This window comes from Salvelinus fontinalis, chromosome 2, assembly GCF_029448725.1.
Source record: "Salvelinus fontinalis isolate EN_2023a chromosome 2, ASM2944872v1, whole genome shotgun sequence".
Lineage (NCBI taxonomy): Eukaryota > Metazoa > Chordata > Actinopteri > Salmoniformes > Salmonidae > Salvelinus > Salvelinus fontinalis.
In genome coordinates this window covers 34,267,076-34,283,849 of record NC_074666.1, presented here as the reverse complement: position 1 = coordinate 34,283,849, position 16,774 = coordinate 34,267,076, and the positions used below count along the sequence as shown (strand labels likewise).

At 41.9% G+C, this 16,774-nt stretch overlaps 1 protein-coding gene across 1 annotated transcript in view; it reads left to right on the top strand.

Moving 5' to 3' along the window:
* Nucleotides 1-4,535: 4,535 nt before the first annotated feature.
* Nucleotides 4,536-16,774, top strand: part of LOC129817551 (WSC domain-containing protein 1-like) — a 30,385-nt gene continuing 18,146 nt past the window's right edge. The window contains exon 1 of the mRNA XM_055872936.1: nt 4,536-4,847. The gene's annotated coding sequence lies outside the window, so the exon portion shown is untranslated. The remainder of the gene's footprint in view (nt 4,848-16,774) is intronic.

The window sequence follows — 16,774 nt, the reverse complement described above, 5'->3', positions numbered from 1 at the left end:
TAAAGCCTTAACTCCACAGCCATCCAAGTGCTTTGGTCCAGTTTATCCCCCAATGGCAGACATGGAGAGATGGAGGATTGATCATAATCAATCTCTTGATTGTTCTGTGACCTTGAGCAAACCAATAATAGGATTACTCACAATGACGAGATCCGAGCTGGGCCATGGTTGGCAGTTGATGGTTGATACTACCATTGTCTACCCATGAGATCCACACAATGAGACAACATTGCCCCCTGTGCTGATTGATCCTAACAAAGAGAATTAAAGTGAATTCATCTCCTTTAACTGATCAGGGTTTTTATTCCAAGCTAGTTTAGTTGGGCCCCTAAGATCAGGGTTGGCAATAGATCTGTAGAGGGTAATAGCCTAAAGACTTGCACCAACTGCTAGCTTTCCTGTAGCCAATGTAGATTTAATTTAAGCCGTAAAATCTTGAACGGTTTTCAACTGTTTACAATCTTAATTTGATCATGCCTCCTTGCGTACACCTGTAGCAATGTGACAAATTCAACAATCAGGTAATAATAGATAGAACAGTCCAGTCTAAACCAGCAGCATCACCAGGAGCTTGCAATCCATCTGAACAAAGAGGTCTCTAAATCAAGTAGTGGTATTTTACAGTGTCTGGGAGGCTTGGTCGATGCACTGGACATCACATATGTACAAATGTCACTCATTCCCTATCTGATTTCATCAGCTTTTATAGCCAAGGTCAACACAGAGTATACAACAGTGGTGACTGCTGAAGTGGTGTGGCCAAGTTATTAAATGGACAGGTCACCATGAACTGAATTGTGGACATTTGGCCGTGAGCATACAAACGTATAGTATAACTTTGCCTGTATCCTGCTATGAACCAGTGAATCCAGTGGTGGTGAGAAGTGTAGAGACAATATTAGAATATCAAACCCTGTGTGTGGGCAAGCTGCTTGTTCCTGTGTGGCTGGACAGGGCCCAATTTTAGAGGGTAGAAAAGCTCTTGGCAGGATTAGTCATAAAACAGAGAAATGAGGCAGATGTCTCGACAAAGATTTGTTAGAGGAGTAAAAAAAAAATAGAGCCATTTTCTTAGAACACAACACATAGAGGTGATACAGGATCATTAGTCCCAGAATATCCTATTATTGTCAGAGTCCAGTTAATGTGTGTGTGTGTGTGTGTGTGTGTGTGTGTGTGTGTGTGTGTGTGTGTGTGTGTGTGTGTGTGTGTGTGTGTGTGTGTGTGTGTGTGTGTGTGTGTGTGTGTGTGTGTCAAATCAATGAAAATAAAATTGTTTTGGTCGTATACACATATTTAGCAGATGTTATTGTAGATGTAGTGTAATGCTTGTGTTCCTAGGTCAGCAGTGAAGTAATATCTCGCAATTCACAACAATACACACATATCTAAAAGTAAAATAATGTAATTAAGACATTTATAAATATTGTACAGTGCATTCGGAAAGTATTCAGACCCCTTGACTTTTTCCAATTTTCCAATACTTTTTAAATTGTTTTTTCCCCCTCATCAATATACACACAATACCCCATAATGACAAAGCAAAAACAGGTTTCTAGAATTTTAGCAAATTTATAAAAAATGAAAAATGAAATATCACATTTACATAAGTATTCAGACCCTTTACTCAGTACTTTGTTGAAGCACCTTAGGCAGTATTTACTGCCTTGAGAATGCCGTCATTGTAAATAAGAATTTGTTCTTAACTGACTTGCCTAGTTAAAAAAATGTTTAAAAAAAAAATATTAAAAATAAAAAAATATTTGGCACACCTGTATTTGGGGAGTTTCTCCCATTCTCTATGCAGATCCTCTCAAGCCCTATCAGTTTGGATGGGCAGCGTCGCTGCACAGCTATTTTCAGTTCTCTCCAGAGATGTTTGATCACTTTCAAGTCCGGGCTCTGGCTGGGCCACTCAAGCCCATGATGGTTCCAAACCATCTCCCCAGTCTGAGGTTCTGAGCGCTCTGGAGCAGTTTTTCATCAAGGATCTCTCTGTACTTTGCTCCATTTATCTTTCCCTCGATCCTGACCAGTCTCCCAGTCCCTGCCACTGAAAAACATCCCCACAACAAGATGCTAACACCACCATGCTTCACCGTAGGGATGGTGCCAGGTTTCCTCCAGAAGTGACGCTTGGCATTCAGGCCAAATAGTTCAATTTTGGTTTCATCAGACCAGAGAATCGTTTTTCTCATGGTCTGAGAGTCTTTAGGTGCCTTTTGGAAAACTCCAAGCAGGCTGTCATGTGCCTTTTACTGACGAGTGGCTTCCATCTGGCCACTTTACCATAAAGGCCTGATTGGTGGAGTGCTGCAGATATGGTTGTCCTTCTGGAAGGTTCTCCCATCTCCACAGAGGAACTCTGGAGCTCTGTCAGAGTGACCATCGGGTTCTTGGTCACCTCCCTGACCAAGGCCCTTCTCCCTCGATTGCTCAGTTTGGCAGGGCGGCCAGCTCTAGGAAGAGTCTTGGTGGTTCCAAACCTCTTCCATTTAAGAATGATGGAGGCCACTGTGTTTTTTAGGATCTTCAATGCTGCAGAAATGTTTTGGTACCCTTCCCCAGATCTGTGCCTCGACACAATCCTGTCTGGGAGCTCTATGGACAATTCCTTTGACCTCCTGGCTTGTTCTTTTTCTCTGACATGCACTGTCAACTGTGGTATCTCATATAGACAGGTGTGTGCCTTTCCGAATGATGTCCAATCAATTTAATTCACCACAGGTAGACTTCATTCAAGTTATAGAAACATCTTGAGGATGACAAATGGAAACAGGATGCATCTGAGCTAAATTTCGAGTCTCATAGCAAAGGGTCTGAATACTTAAGTAAATAAGGTATTTCTGTTTTTTATTTGTAATGCATTTTCAAAAATGTCTAAAAACCTGTTTTTGCTTCATCATTGTGGGGTATTGTGTGTAGATTGATGTGGAATTTATTTGATTTGATCCATTTTATAATAAGGCTGTAACATATCAAAACGTGGAAAAAGTCAAAGGGTTTGAAAACTTTCAGAATGCACTGTATATGTGTGTATTGTATGCTCCGTTTATCTTTCCCTCAATCCTGAACAGTCTCCCAGTCCCTGCCGCTGATGTATGTATGTCCTGAAATGCCTTTCCTTTTTAAGGCAATTAAATGGAATGTTCTGTGCTCTTAATGGAAAGATACACATTTTGAAAACAAGGCCCCTCACCTGCATAAAAAGCCACGCCTGCAGCCACAAGTCCCCTCACCTGCATAAAAAGCCACGCCTGCAGCCACAAGTCCCCTCACCTGCATAAAAAGCCACGCCTGCAGCCAGAGAAACAGCCCCACAGACCCACAGCTGGCAGCAGGAGTCATTCTGACTAATCATCAGTTTATTTGAATCACCTCGCAGCAATTACCCTCTCTCGTCTCATCTAAGGAACTCAGGCTCACCATGGTGCACTGCCCTACAGCATAATGAAATTAATAGATTACAAATTGAAAGAGGATTGTAAATGGGGGCTCTTTGCAAAACATGTAGGCCAGGGAAGGAAGGAAATAGAGAGGGCAGAATCATTGAAGGGTTGCATATCTATTACATGTAATAGGCCCTTATATTTCGGCGCACCTCCTCATGGAGAATTCTGTTTGACTCTTGACAGGCAGGGTGTTTGAGCCACAGTTTAGACATATGACAGGAAGAGAATACCCTATGTACTGATGCCCCAGACACATATGTCATTTACACATATTCCATAATGTTTCCCTGAATATTAGTGCAAAATGAGACATGTCTTACGTTAATAGTCTGTTGCATGTTTTAAACAGTTGAAGAAGACTTAATCAATGTGAGGATAAGTACAAAATCTTGTGAGCTGCAAGCCCACCGGTTGATCTAACAGCTCAGATTCCTGGTCAGCAATTACATATTACATAAAAAACTCAGAAGTCTACATACTACAATTTTCATATGTTAAGGTTGATCAAATTAGATAAAAATACATAATGGGCAGCCAATTCAATACAATTGCTGCAAGGCTACTTGTGCACTGTTAGTGATGCTTGTTTTAATCAATCCTACAGAAACAAATCTACATTGTACATCTACATTAATATGTGGTTACCATTTTACCATGCAATTTCTGGGAAAATATCTGGTCATTTCTGTGTGGAAAGAAAGGACTACCTTCCTTAACCTACAATAGTTCTGCTCTGAAAGAAAGATAACTCATACCGTGGAAGTAACCGTCAGAACTTGCCCTCTCCGTGGTGCTGATGTCTTGTGTAAAATGCTACATGCTTCGACAGTCAGCTCCTCTCCTTATCTGATGTATTCATTCTCTGCACGGACAATGGAGAGGCTTTTAATGAATGAACACACGGGCTGAATGGTCCATTTTCAATGTCAGAATGGGCAGCAGATGGACAGCACAGTAACCATGAGATGGTTAAATGGTTTGAACTTCATTCATGTGTTGATATTGGCAACATGCACTCAGCTTTCTACAGTAACCACGGGATCATAACATACCATATCTAGAGGTTCCTGGCAGCTGGGGGACACATCTCCCACACCACAGCGGGCTGGTGACGCATCGGGGATGGCCAATGCAAATGAGTATGCTCCCTCATTCCCTGCCTTCTCGTTTTGTAACGCTCTACTCTGCCACGGAGAGGGAGAGAGAGAGTAGGGAGAAAGAAGAGGAGCCGAGAGGCAATTTTTAAAGATCGTTACAATACAAACGCGTCTTCACTTCTTTAGGATATAGAATAGGAAATAATGTTCTAAATCTTCAGAGTACGTGGGAGAGAGATTCGATCCTGATAGCTTTCTGTATGGTTAAACGCAGTTCCTAAAGGGTTCCACATCTAAGGTAGGCTAAATGGTATTCAGATTTGTATTTTATCACAATGATTCTAGCTGAGTAAATGTGCGCTTTGCAACTTGTTTTGATTAATGACTGGTGTTTAATAATGTCGTTATGAATTATACATTACTCTTAGATTAAAGCTGACAAAAGCATAGTTTATTATTTTCCAAGGGGCAATATTCTCGAAAATGTGGCCACTTTATACTTAGAAATTACTGACAATGTTGACCAGAGTTAGAGAAAATGGTAGTTCCCGAAAGGATAGATGCAAATTCCGTGTTGTGGTGGAAGCCTAGTGTATGTGCAAACTGTTGCTTCCCTTGGCTGGCCTGGTATTCCCAAGAACCCCACGATGAGGTAGCCTGATTGTCCCAGAAGGTTATATCTATTGAACTGGGGATAATGTTGGAACAGTGGGAAAAGTCATACAATTGGAATTAGTGGCAGAAAAAGTCCCAAAAGAAACTGTCATGACAATAATTCTGTAATATGACATTGGTCCAAATGCTGTATTTGTGCTGAAGGTCTAGAGATAATAGGACAGCAAAATATCTCATGTTAATGGTTATCTTTAGCCCGTCATGCACTACCTGACATTTATCCATTAGGCTACTATTACAGAATTAGTGGTGGTTGGCACTACCACTGCCTGCCCATACGATTCGCACAATGAGACAACAACGCCCCCGGTCTGATCGACCCTAACAAAGAGAATTAAAGTGAACTCATCTAATTTAACTGATCAGGGTTTTGATTCCAGGCCAGTTTAGTTAGGCCCCTGGATCAGGGTTGAAGTTAGATCCGTTGTAACGGCTTGTGCTCTCCTCATCCTCGGAAGAGGTGAGGAGAGAAGGATCTTCTGACCAAAACGCAGCTTCAGGGAAATAAGCCATCTTTATTATATATACGATGGCAAAACGAAAACAAATACAAAACACTTTCAAACTACAAAACAAGAAAACGACGTAGAACGAAACCTGAACATAAACTTACATAACTGAAACGTAAACTCACGAACAGGCAACAGACGACATCGAAACAAAACGAACAAACAAACGCTACAGTCCTATGTGGTACGAAACATACATACGGACACAGGAGACAATCACCCACAAACAAACAGTGAGAATGCCCTACCTAAATATGACTCTTAATTAGAGGCAAACGCAAACCACCTGCCTCTAATCAAGAGCCATACCAGGCAAACCAAAACCAACATAGAAACAGAAAACATAGAATGCCCACCCAACCTCACGTCCTGACCAACTAACACACAAAACAACTAACATAAATAGGTCAGGAACGTGACATCCGTAGAGGGTAATAAATAGCCTAAATAATTGCACCCACTGCTGCCTTTCATGTGGCTAACCTGTGGCTTTCATTTAAGCCGTAAAATCTTAAAAGGTTTTCCACTGTTTAGTCTTAATTTGCGTGTCATGCACTACCTGGCAGTCCTCCATTAGGCTACTATTACAGAATTATAGAGAAAACGTGTATAAAGTGCTGTTCACAAACAGAAATAAAACATAATAAGCGAGATTGTATAAAGCCTACACCAGTGGCGAACCTTGATTTTTAGATGTAGGACTTCAGTGGGGGAAAATAATCTCCAAAGCCGTCAAACTTCAAATTCATAAATCAAGAAAAATAACAGAAACATCATCACTTAATACGCCTTACATTATATCTAGCTCTCATGCAGGAGTAGGAATGCTTTTTGATGACACCATGAATTAATCAAACAGGCCTGAGCAACGCATCGGCTGTCACTCATGCTACCAGCAACAACAACAACAATCACTTAAACAACCTGTGGTAGCCTAAAGGCACCTGCTTGCTTCCCATCCAAAACAGTTTGTGCATATACTATGACGACATTTTGTGATGTTTTTGTTCGTTTCGGTCTTCGACAAGGGTTTGTTCATGCACACAACATTTTTTTCCTGAGACAATCCAAAGTCCAGTAGCTGTCACGACTTCTGCCGAAGGCGTTGCCTCTCCTTGTTCGGGCGGTGCTCGGCGGTCGACGTCACCGGTCTTCTAGCCATCATTGATCCATTTTTCATTTTCCATTGGTTTTGTCTTGTCTTCCCACACACCTGGTTTCAATCCCATTCATTACCTGTTGTGTATTTAACCCTCTGTTTCCCCTCATGTCGTTGTCAGAGATTGTTTTATGTCAGTGTTGTTTATGGTTGTATAGGTGCGCGACGGCTCCTCGTACCCATGTTTATTTTATGTATGTACGTATTAGTGTTTGGAGCATGTTAAGTGGACCTATATTAAAAGACTCCATTTACACTCCATTTGACTCTCCTGCGCCTGACTTCCCTGCCACCTATACACACGACCCTGATAGTAGCCAACGTGCACGGCCCTTCATTGGTGATTGGTCAACAGTAGGGATTCTTCAATTAAGTATTTGTTGTCATTCAACGAGAGACGACTCGTTTTCATGCACATTTTTTCACTTGAGAAAAACTGCACCAAACATTTTAGTTCGAAAAATTGCGTGACAAAGACCTCAGCAAAAACGTCAAAATTAATTACTAATTATCTTACATTAAGTCTGATTATTTTGAGGAAGCGTATACTGGCTATGGTGTTTCAAGAGGGACAAACAGTACTATTGCCGCTATTTTCTTTTATTCAAGTGGAGGTTCAAGTGGAGGGAGTATGCGAGGCACAGACATTCACTTCACCAAGCCGAGTTCTGCTAGGAGCAAACTGAACCAGGTAGCCTTTACACCATCATTATCACACTATCACAAATAGCGTAGTAATGACAACAACGACACATCAAAGATGACAGGCGTGTGGTGCTGAAAGGACAGCGACCGTAATCTGCTCACTCCATTTAGGATAGAACACTTTTTGTAAAACACACAGACACGACCGATAGAAAGAAAGCAGTCACACACAGCATACTGTTTTAAGAAACCCATTCATAATAACCCCGTAGGCCCCAATCATAACAAAAACACAACCATTAAGCATTTACAAATCAAAATGTTTAACTATTACTTCCCATTGCAAACATATTTTATCACGTTCAGCACACAAAGTAACATGTGATCTAAAGTTTCAATGCAACAATCTTTCGCACACATTATTTTCAAAGAAAGAGCTGACAGCAATTGAGCTACAAAAAAACAGTGCTGCTCACCAAATGATGATCATTTCATACTTAACTTCTTGTTGAAAGTTAATCTTGAAGGACGATGTTAAAAAGCGACTGCCCCTAAAAAGCAACTTCTAATTTTGAAAATGACCTATGTGGCATCTACATGAGTCAGAAACATTTATTCTGTTGTCAAAATTGACTACAAAGTGTAAATAGGATAATTTTGGTCATGTAAGATGATAGAAAAAAATGGTGTGTCACGGAATAAAGGGTACTGTAACAGTTTTCCTTTGGTTGGGTTTATTTCAATCCTGCCCACATGCCCACAGCAACCCGTTCGTAATGCCCATGGTCAGCTTGGTTTGACATTTGATATCCCTATGGTGCTAGTTAGGGACCATCAGTAAATTACACAATGTACATGGAACAATATTTAAAAATGGCAATAGCTCTAAATTTCAATGACAAATAAACTATAAACTGTAGAAATTAAGATACAAATCTATATACAGCATATATATATTTTATTTTATTTAAACGGAGTCACCATTGAGACCAGGGTCTCCTTCACAAGGGAGCCCTGCATATACAAGTCATAGATCAATTCAAAATCAATATCAGTAAAAAAAACTAACTAAAATACAGCACAACAAACAATCAAGAAAAACAGCCATATTCTCCAATCAATATTTTGTATTGCCCATGCAGCATCAGAGCGACCAATTGCAATTTATTTTGCAGTTGGTTCCAGCAATGAGGTGCATTAAAACTAAAAGGGGATTTACCTAATTTGGTGGAGAGGAACCTCAAGAGTTAACCAACTGTGAGCAGGTTTGGTATTTCATGTTTAAAAAAATTAAAACTTTAACAATGAAGTTAGGTAAGTTGGAAGCTTGTTTAGTAGGGTTTTGTAAGCAAAGAGGGAGTAATGAATTGATCTACGGGACTTTCATGAGGACCAGCCAACCTTTTGATACAGGATGCAGTGGTGAGTATTAACACTGCCACCAGTGATAAAACGAATGGCGTTATGGTACACGGCATCCAAAGGTTTAAGAGTAGTGGCTGCTGCAATCTGGTATATGGTGTCACCATAATCAAGAACTGGCAGGAAAGTTGACTGTACAATCTGCGTCCTGATATTTAGGGAGAGACAAGATCTATTTCTAAAAAAGAAGTCTACTTTAAATCCTAGCTTTTAACTAGCTCATCCGTATGTTTTGTAAACATTAAGTCTTTGTCAGTGCAAATGCCCAGATATTTGTAGGCGGGAACCCAATCAATGGGAGAACCATCCAATAATAAATATGTAGATCATCTGAAACATTCTTGTGAGAACTAGAGAACAACATGTATTTAGTCTTGCCGCTATTAATTACAAGTTTTAAACCAACCAGGGCTTTCTGTAACGTAACAAAGTCAGATTGTAGCTCTAACATAGCCTGGTCAACAGTTGGGGCAATGGCCAACATAACAGTGTCGTCTGCATACAGATGAATATTAAAAGATTTAACAGATAGACCAATATTATATATATATCAATAGTAAAGAGAACAGGTCCCAGTACTGACCCATGTGGTACACCTTTTATAATATCCAGGAAACTTAACACCATCAGAGATCACACATTGAGTCCTGTCTGACTGATCATTTTCAAACCACTTGCAAGAAGCCTGATCCAGGCCTATTTCAGTCAACCTTTGAATTGGAACGTGATGGTCAACGGTATCAAAGGCATTGGAAAGGTCTATAAATATGATCCAAGTAATTTAACACATCCTCTAAAACAAGCGGAGCAGCTGAAACTGTGCTATGTCCAGGTCTAAAACAGATTGGTGCACATTGAGAATAGAGTGAGAAGTTTAAAAAGTTCTTAGCTGAAAGTTAGTCAGGGATTCTAAAACTTTGTAAAGGCAAGATCATTTGGAAATTGGACGGTAAAAATCAGAAGGATCTCCTCCTTTACATAAGGAAAGGACATGTGCCCGCTTTCCAGATCTTAGGGATAACATCAGAAACAATTGTGAAGTTAAAAATATAGGTCAGTGGTTCTGCAATAAGAGGGGCAGAGAGCTGCAGTATGAAGGGATCAAGTGAATCAGCCCCTATGTTGTTGTTTTTTAACACCAATCTTTAGCAAGGCACTTAGTACATCATAAACATCAAAGGGTTGAAATTAAAATAAGGTATGTTAATGCATCATTCTGTACAATCTGTTCTCAGGTGACTAAAGGATCTTCTAGTGGGATGAGATTATCTTTTCAAACAGGTGGCCAGCTGAAGCAAAATGGTTATTAAAAGCATCACAAATTACAATTTTGTCTAGAATGGGTCCAGAGGCTGTCAAAACCTGCTAGAGTAGGTTTTATTTAAAAGATTTGACCACTTTCCATAAATGGGCTGGATTACCACCACTCTCTGATACACAATTCAAGAAATACAGTATATTGATTTTTCTTTTTAACCAAGGATAGACCTTCATTTTTCAAATATCTTAATGGCCAATCAGACGTAGAATCAATTAGTCTAGCCTTAACTCAAGCTAAATGTATTTCCTATAATTGCTCAGATTGTTTATGCGGAAACCAAGGATTACATCAGTCTTTTACCCTTAGTTTTTTGTTTGGCCCGTTTACCTGCAACAGAAATAAAACGGAAATAAAACAATGAAGGGCCTGATCCGAGTCAGTGATAGTTGACACAATCCCCCAGCCACTCAACCCCAGCTCAGACAAAAAATGTTGCTCATTAAAATTCCAAAAATGTCTCTTTGTAATAATGTGTGAGCAAGATTTAGGAAGTTTAATATGTCTTATACAAGCAAAGGAACAATGGTCACTGAAATATTTGGCAAATATCCTGTTGGCTGTAAACTTATGAGGGGAATTTGTTAGAATAATATCTAATAGAGTAGATTATTCAGGGTGTTTAAAGTTGGGGTGAGTTGGTTTAATTATCAGCTGAGTAAGATTTAGCTCAGTGCAAATGTCTTTCAGCCCATCAGATACTGGAATCAACCAATCTAGATTAGGATCACCCACTATCAGTAATTCAGATTGAGCATAGTTATACAGTAGGTCAACAATTTGCTAAGAGCACGTATGGAGGCCAAGGGAGGGCGATAAATTCCCATCAGCGTCAGATGGGCATTCTTACCAAGTCCCGTGTTTAGGACTAGACATTCACATTTCTTAGGGACAAAGGTGGTGATGGTTACAAAAACATTTAACTCTATCAGATCTAAAAACATTATAACCAGTTAGATACACATCAGAGTCCAGCATAGACTTCTTTAGCCAAGATTCAGTTATAACCAGAATGTCCGGATTGGTTTGAGATGCCAGAGTTACAATACAATACATTTTAGAAATTAAACTTCTGTCATTTACAGTACACGAATCAGACTAAGACTGCAGCTGCAGGATTTCAGATCATACAAAGTTTCTAAAACAAACATGCTATGTTCAACAGTTAACTTCCTACTACAAAATACCATGGAGTTAGCTTGAATTGGAATACATGCATTATGCCAATACCTCAAACCATGCTCAGTTGGTAACCCCTTATTTGAAAGCATTTAATGAGACAACTAAAAGAAGTGCAACATGAAAATATTGTCCGATTTACCTTATGTAATTTATTTATCGGTCCCTAACTAGCCCCAGAGATAGACTATCCCATGTCAAACCAACTTTGCCATGGTCGCACACCAGCCGGCTGAAGCTAATTGGCAAAAGAAGTTGGCTAGCTCTAGCTAGCCTAGGCGACTTCAAGACACAATACCTGGTTAGACTGTTTCAGGTTATCTACTGTAGAAGGGTGAGTGACTGTAACTGTGTACTGTTTTGGCAGAGTGAATGTACAAACGCTTGCCACGTGCGAACACCCAGACTAAACCATCCCCCAAGACAACTCTCGTTTAGCTTTAGTCATGGCCTCTGCATTTCACTCTGAGTGGTTGTTTTGGGCCCTGTACAGGGGCCATTTGAAAGCTATTTGAAAGCTACAGGCCTTGTCTTTATGGAAATCAAACTCAAATATTACTGCTGGCAATGTCATAAAAAGTCTTTAGGACCTTTGTACACCTGGATTGTACAATATTTGTCTGTTTGAAAGCAGACTGAACCAGGTTCACTTCTAGGATTTTGCCTGTGCTTAGCTCTATTCCGTTTATTGTTATCCTAAAAACTCCCAAGTCCTTGCCGATGACAAGCTTCCAAACAGACACTGGGAAACAAATTCACCTTCAGCAGGACAATAACCTAAAACACAAGGCCAAATATACACTGGAGTTGCTTAGCAAGACAACATTGAATGTTCCTAAGTGCCTTGGCCGAGTTACAGTTTTGACTCAAATCTATGGCAAGACTTGAAATCATTGCTAGACTTGGCTGTCTAGCAATGATTAACAACCAATTTGACAGAGCTTGAAGATTTCTTTAAAGAATAATGCGCAACTATTGTACAATCCAGGTGTGCAAAGCTCCTAAAGACTTTTTATGACATTTCCAGCAGTAATATTTGAGTAATTTGAGTAACATAACATGATGCAGCCACCACAATGCTTGAAAATATGAAGAGTGATACTCAGTGATGTGTTGTGTTGGATTTGACCCAAATATAACACTTTGTATTCAGGATATAAAGTAAATGTCTTTCCCACATTTTTTGCAGTTTTACTTTAGTGCCTCGTTGCAAACAGGATGAATGTTTTGGAATATTTTTATTCTGTACAGGCTTCCTTCTTTTCACTCTGTCATTTAGGTTGTATTGTGTTGTGGTCTTTTTGCTTGAATCTGTTCTTGAAATTCACTGCTCAACTGAGGGACCTCTGCGTGGGGTACAGAGATGAGGTAATCATTCCAAAATAATGTTAAACACTGCAACTTACTATACGACTTGTTCAGCACATTTTGACTCCTGAACTTATTTAGATTTGCCAAAACAAAGGGGTTGAATACTTACTGACTCAAGAAAGTTCACCTTTTCATTTTCAATGAATTTGTAAAAATGTCTAAAAACATAATTCCACTTTGACATTATTGGGTATTGTGTGTAGGCCAGTGACATACAATCTCAATTTGATCCATTTTAAATTCAGGCTGTAACACAACAAAATGTTAAACAGGTCAAAAGGTAGATCATTCATGTTAGACCAAAAACAATTGCACAAGCCCTGCACATTTAAAATGGGTCTGTTCCTATGGGAATTGTATGTTTAGAGCGCTGCGATTAGGTAAAAGACCTGACAATTGTATTATTATACAGTTATACATCATTATACTTTTGTACCTGTTTCCTCCAGAATCTTCACAAGTTCCTTTACTGTTGTTCTGGGATTGATTTGCACTTTTCGCACCAAAGTACGTTCATCTCTAGGAGACAGAACGCATCTCCTTCCTGAGCGGTATGTCGGCTGCGTGGTCCCATTGTAACGGTCGTCATAGTCGTTCTCCTCCTCAGACGAGGAGGAGCATGGATCGGACCAACACGCAGAGTGGGTAGTGCTCATGATAATTTATTAACTCGAAACTGAACACTAACATGAAACAAAATAACAAAATGAGTACAACCGACAACAGTCCCGTGTGGCACGAATACAAACACGGAAACAAACGTGAAACCCAGGCTGCCTAAGTATGATTCTCAATCAGGGACAACGATTGACAGCTGCTTCTGATTGAGAATCATACCCGGCCGAACACAAACATCCAAACATAGAAAATCACACATAGACAAACCCACCCAACTCACGCCCTGACCAACTAAATAAATACAAGACAAAAGAAAACAGGTCAGGAACGCGGTATAACCCCCCCCCCCCCCTTAAGGTGCGAACTTCGGGCGCACCAGCATAAACTCTAGGGGAGGGTTTGGGTGGGCGTCTGTCCACGGTGGCGGCTCTGGCGCTGGTCGTGGTCCCCACCCCACCATAGTCAATCCCCTCTTCCGTAGCCTCCTCCAAATTAACCCCACTAGATTAAGGGGCAGCACCGGACTGAGGGGCAGCACCGGACTGAGGGGCAGCACCGGACTGAGGGGCAGCACCCGACTGAGGGGCAGCACCGGAATGAGGGGCAGCTCCGGACTGAGGGGCAGCTCCGGACTGAGGGGCAGTACCGGACTGAGGGACGGATACTGGCTGGCTGGCTCTGGCGGATCCTGGTGGATCCTGGCTGGACGGCTCTGGCGGATCCTGGCTGGACGGCTCTGGCGGATCCTGGCTGGACGGCTCTGGCGGATCCTGGCTGGACGGCTCTGGCGGATCCTGGCTGGACGGCTCTGGCGGATCCTGGCTGGACGGCTCTGGCTGGTCCTGGCTGGATGGCTCTGGCTGCTCATGGCCGGCTGGCAGCTCTGGCTGCTCATGGCCGGCTGGCAGCTCTGGCTGCTCATGGCCGGCTGGCAGCTCTGAAGACTCAGTACAGACGGGCAGCTCTGACGGCTCGGGACAGACGGACAGCGCTGGGCAGGCAGACAGTTCAGACAGTGCTGGGTAGGCAGGCAGCTCAGACACTGGCTGCGCTGGAGAGTAGGAAGGCTCTGACAGCGCTGGACAGGTGGGAGCAACTGGAGAGAGAAGACGGAGAGACAGCCTGGTGCGGGGGGCTGCCACCGGAGGACTGGTACATGGAGGTGGCACTGGAAAAACCGGACCGTGAAGGAGGACACGTGCTCTTGAGCACCGAGCCTGCCCAACCTTACCAGGTTGAATGATCCCCGTAGCCCTGCCAGTGCGGCGAGGTGGAAAAACCCGCACTGGGCTATGCTGGTGAACCGGGGACACCATTTGTAAGGCTGGTGCCATGTACACCGGCCCGAGGAGACGCACTGGAGGCCAGATGCGTTGGGCCGGCTTCATGACACCCGGCTCGATGCCCAACCTAGCCCGGCCAGTGCGGCAAGGTGGAATAGCCCGCACTGGACTAAGCACGCGTACTGGGGACACCATGCGCTTTACCGCATAACACGGTGTCTGACCAGTACGACGCCCTCTCACTCCACGGTAAGCACGGGGAGTTGGCTCAGGTATCCTACCCGGCTTTGCCACACTCCGCGTGTGCCCCCCCCCAAGAACTTTTTGGGTCTGACTCTCGGGCTCCCAAACGCGTCGCCGCGCTGCCTCCAACTCCGCATTGGGACGGCGATATTCCCCTGGCTGAGCCCAGGGTCCTTTGCCGTCCAGGATCTCCTCCCAAGTCCACGAGTCCTGTGTCCTCGGTCTCTGCTGCTGTCTGTTCCCACTCTGCTTGATCCTTTTTTGGTGGGTGTTTCTGTAACGGTCGTCATAGTCGTTCTCCTCCTCAGACGAGGAGGAGCATGGATCGGACCAACATGCAGAGTGGGTAGTGCTCATGATAATTTATTAACTCGAAACTGAACACTAACATGAAACAAAATAACAAAATGAATACAACTGACAACAGTCCCGTGTGGCACGAATACAAACACGGAAACAAACACCCACAAAACACACCTGAAACCCAGGCTGCCTAAGTATGATTCTCAATCAGGGATAACGATTGACAGCTGCCTCTGATTGAGAATCATACCCGGCCGAACTCAAACCTCCCAACATAGAAAATCACAGATAGACAAACCCACCCAACTCACGCCCTGACCAACTAAATAAATACAAGACAAAAGAAAACAGGTCAGGAACGCGACACCCATGGTGTTATACTTGTGTACTATTGTTTGTACAATTGAACGTGGTACCTTCAGGCGTTTGGAAATTGCTCCCAAGGATGAACCAAACTTGTGAAGGTCTACAATTTGTTTTCTGAGGTATTGGATGATTTGTTTTGATTTTCCCATGATGTCAAGCAAAGAGGCACTGACAAGGTAGGCCTTGAAATACATCCACATATACACCTCCAATTGACTGAAATTATGTCAATTAACCTATCAGAAGCTTCTAAAGCCATGACATCATTTTCTAGAATTTCCCAAGCTGTTTAAAGGCACAGTCAACATAGTGTGTCACGCCCTGGCCTTAGTATTCTTTGTTTTCTTTATTATTTTAGTTAGGTCAGGGTGTGACATGGGGAATGTTTGTGTTTTATCGGTTTTGGGTGGTTATATGGTAAAGGGGGTGTTGGGTGTAGTGTATGGGTTTGTGTTGAGTGTATGTGTCTAGCTGTGTCTGTTGGGTGTAAGTTGTCTAGGAGAGTCTATGGTTGCCTGAATGGGTTCCCAATTAGAGACAGCTGATTTCTGTTGTCTCTGATTGGGAGCCCTATTTAAGGTAGCTATAGGCTTTCGTTTGATGTGGGTAATTGTCTATGTTATACGTTTGTAGCCTGTATGTGCACGACGTTCATAGCTTCACGGTCGTTTGTTTGTTTTGTTAGTTTTGTAAGAGTGTTTTGTTTTCGGTTCTCCTTCTTCTTAATAAAAAGAAGATGGCTTATTTTCCTACTGCTGCGTTTTGGTCCGTCAATCCTCCACACGATCGTGACATAGTGTATGTAACTTCTGACCCATTAAAATTGTGATGCAGTGAATTATAAGTGAAATAATCTGTCTGTAAACAATTGTTGGAAAAATTACTTGTATCATGCACAAAGTAGATGTCCTATCTGACTTGCCAAAATTATAGTTTATTAACAAGAAATTTGTGGAGTGGTTGAAAAACGAGTTTTAATGACTCCAACCTAAGTGAATGTAAACTTCCGACTTCAACTGTATATATAACTTTTATCCTTTTGGAGGAGTAATTTTTGACAAATGTTATCTCAAATCTAAACATTCAAATCTCTTATTTCCCTTCTTGGGGACAATTGGGGAGACCCATTTGTTA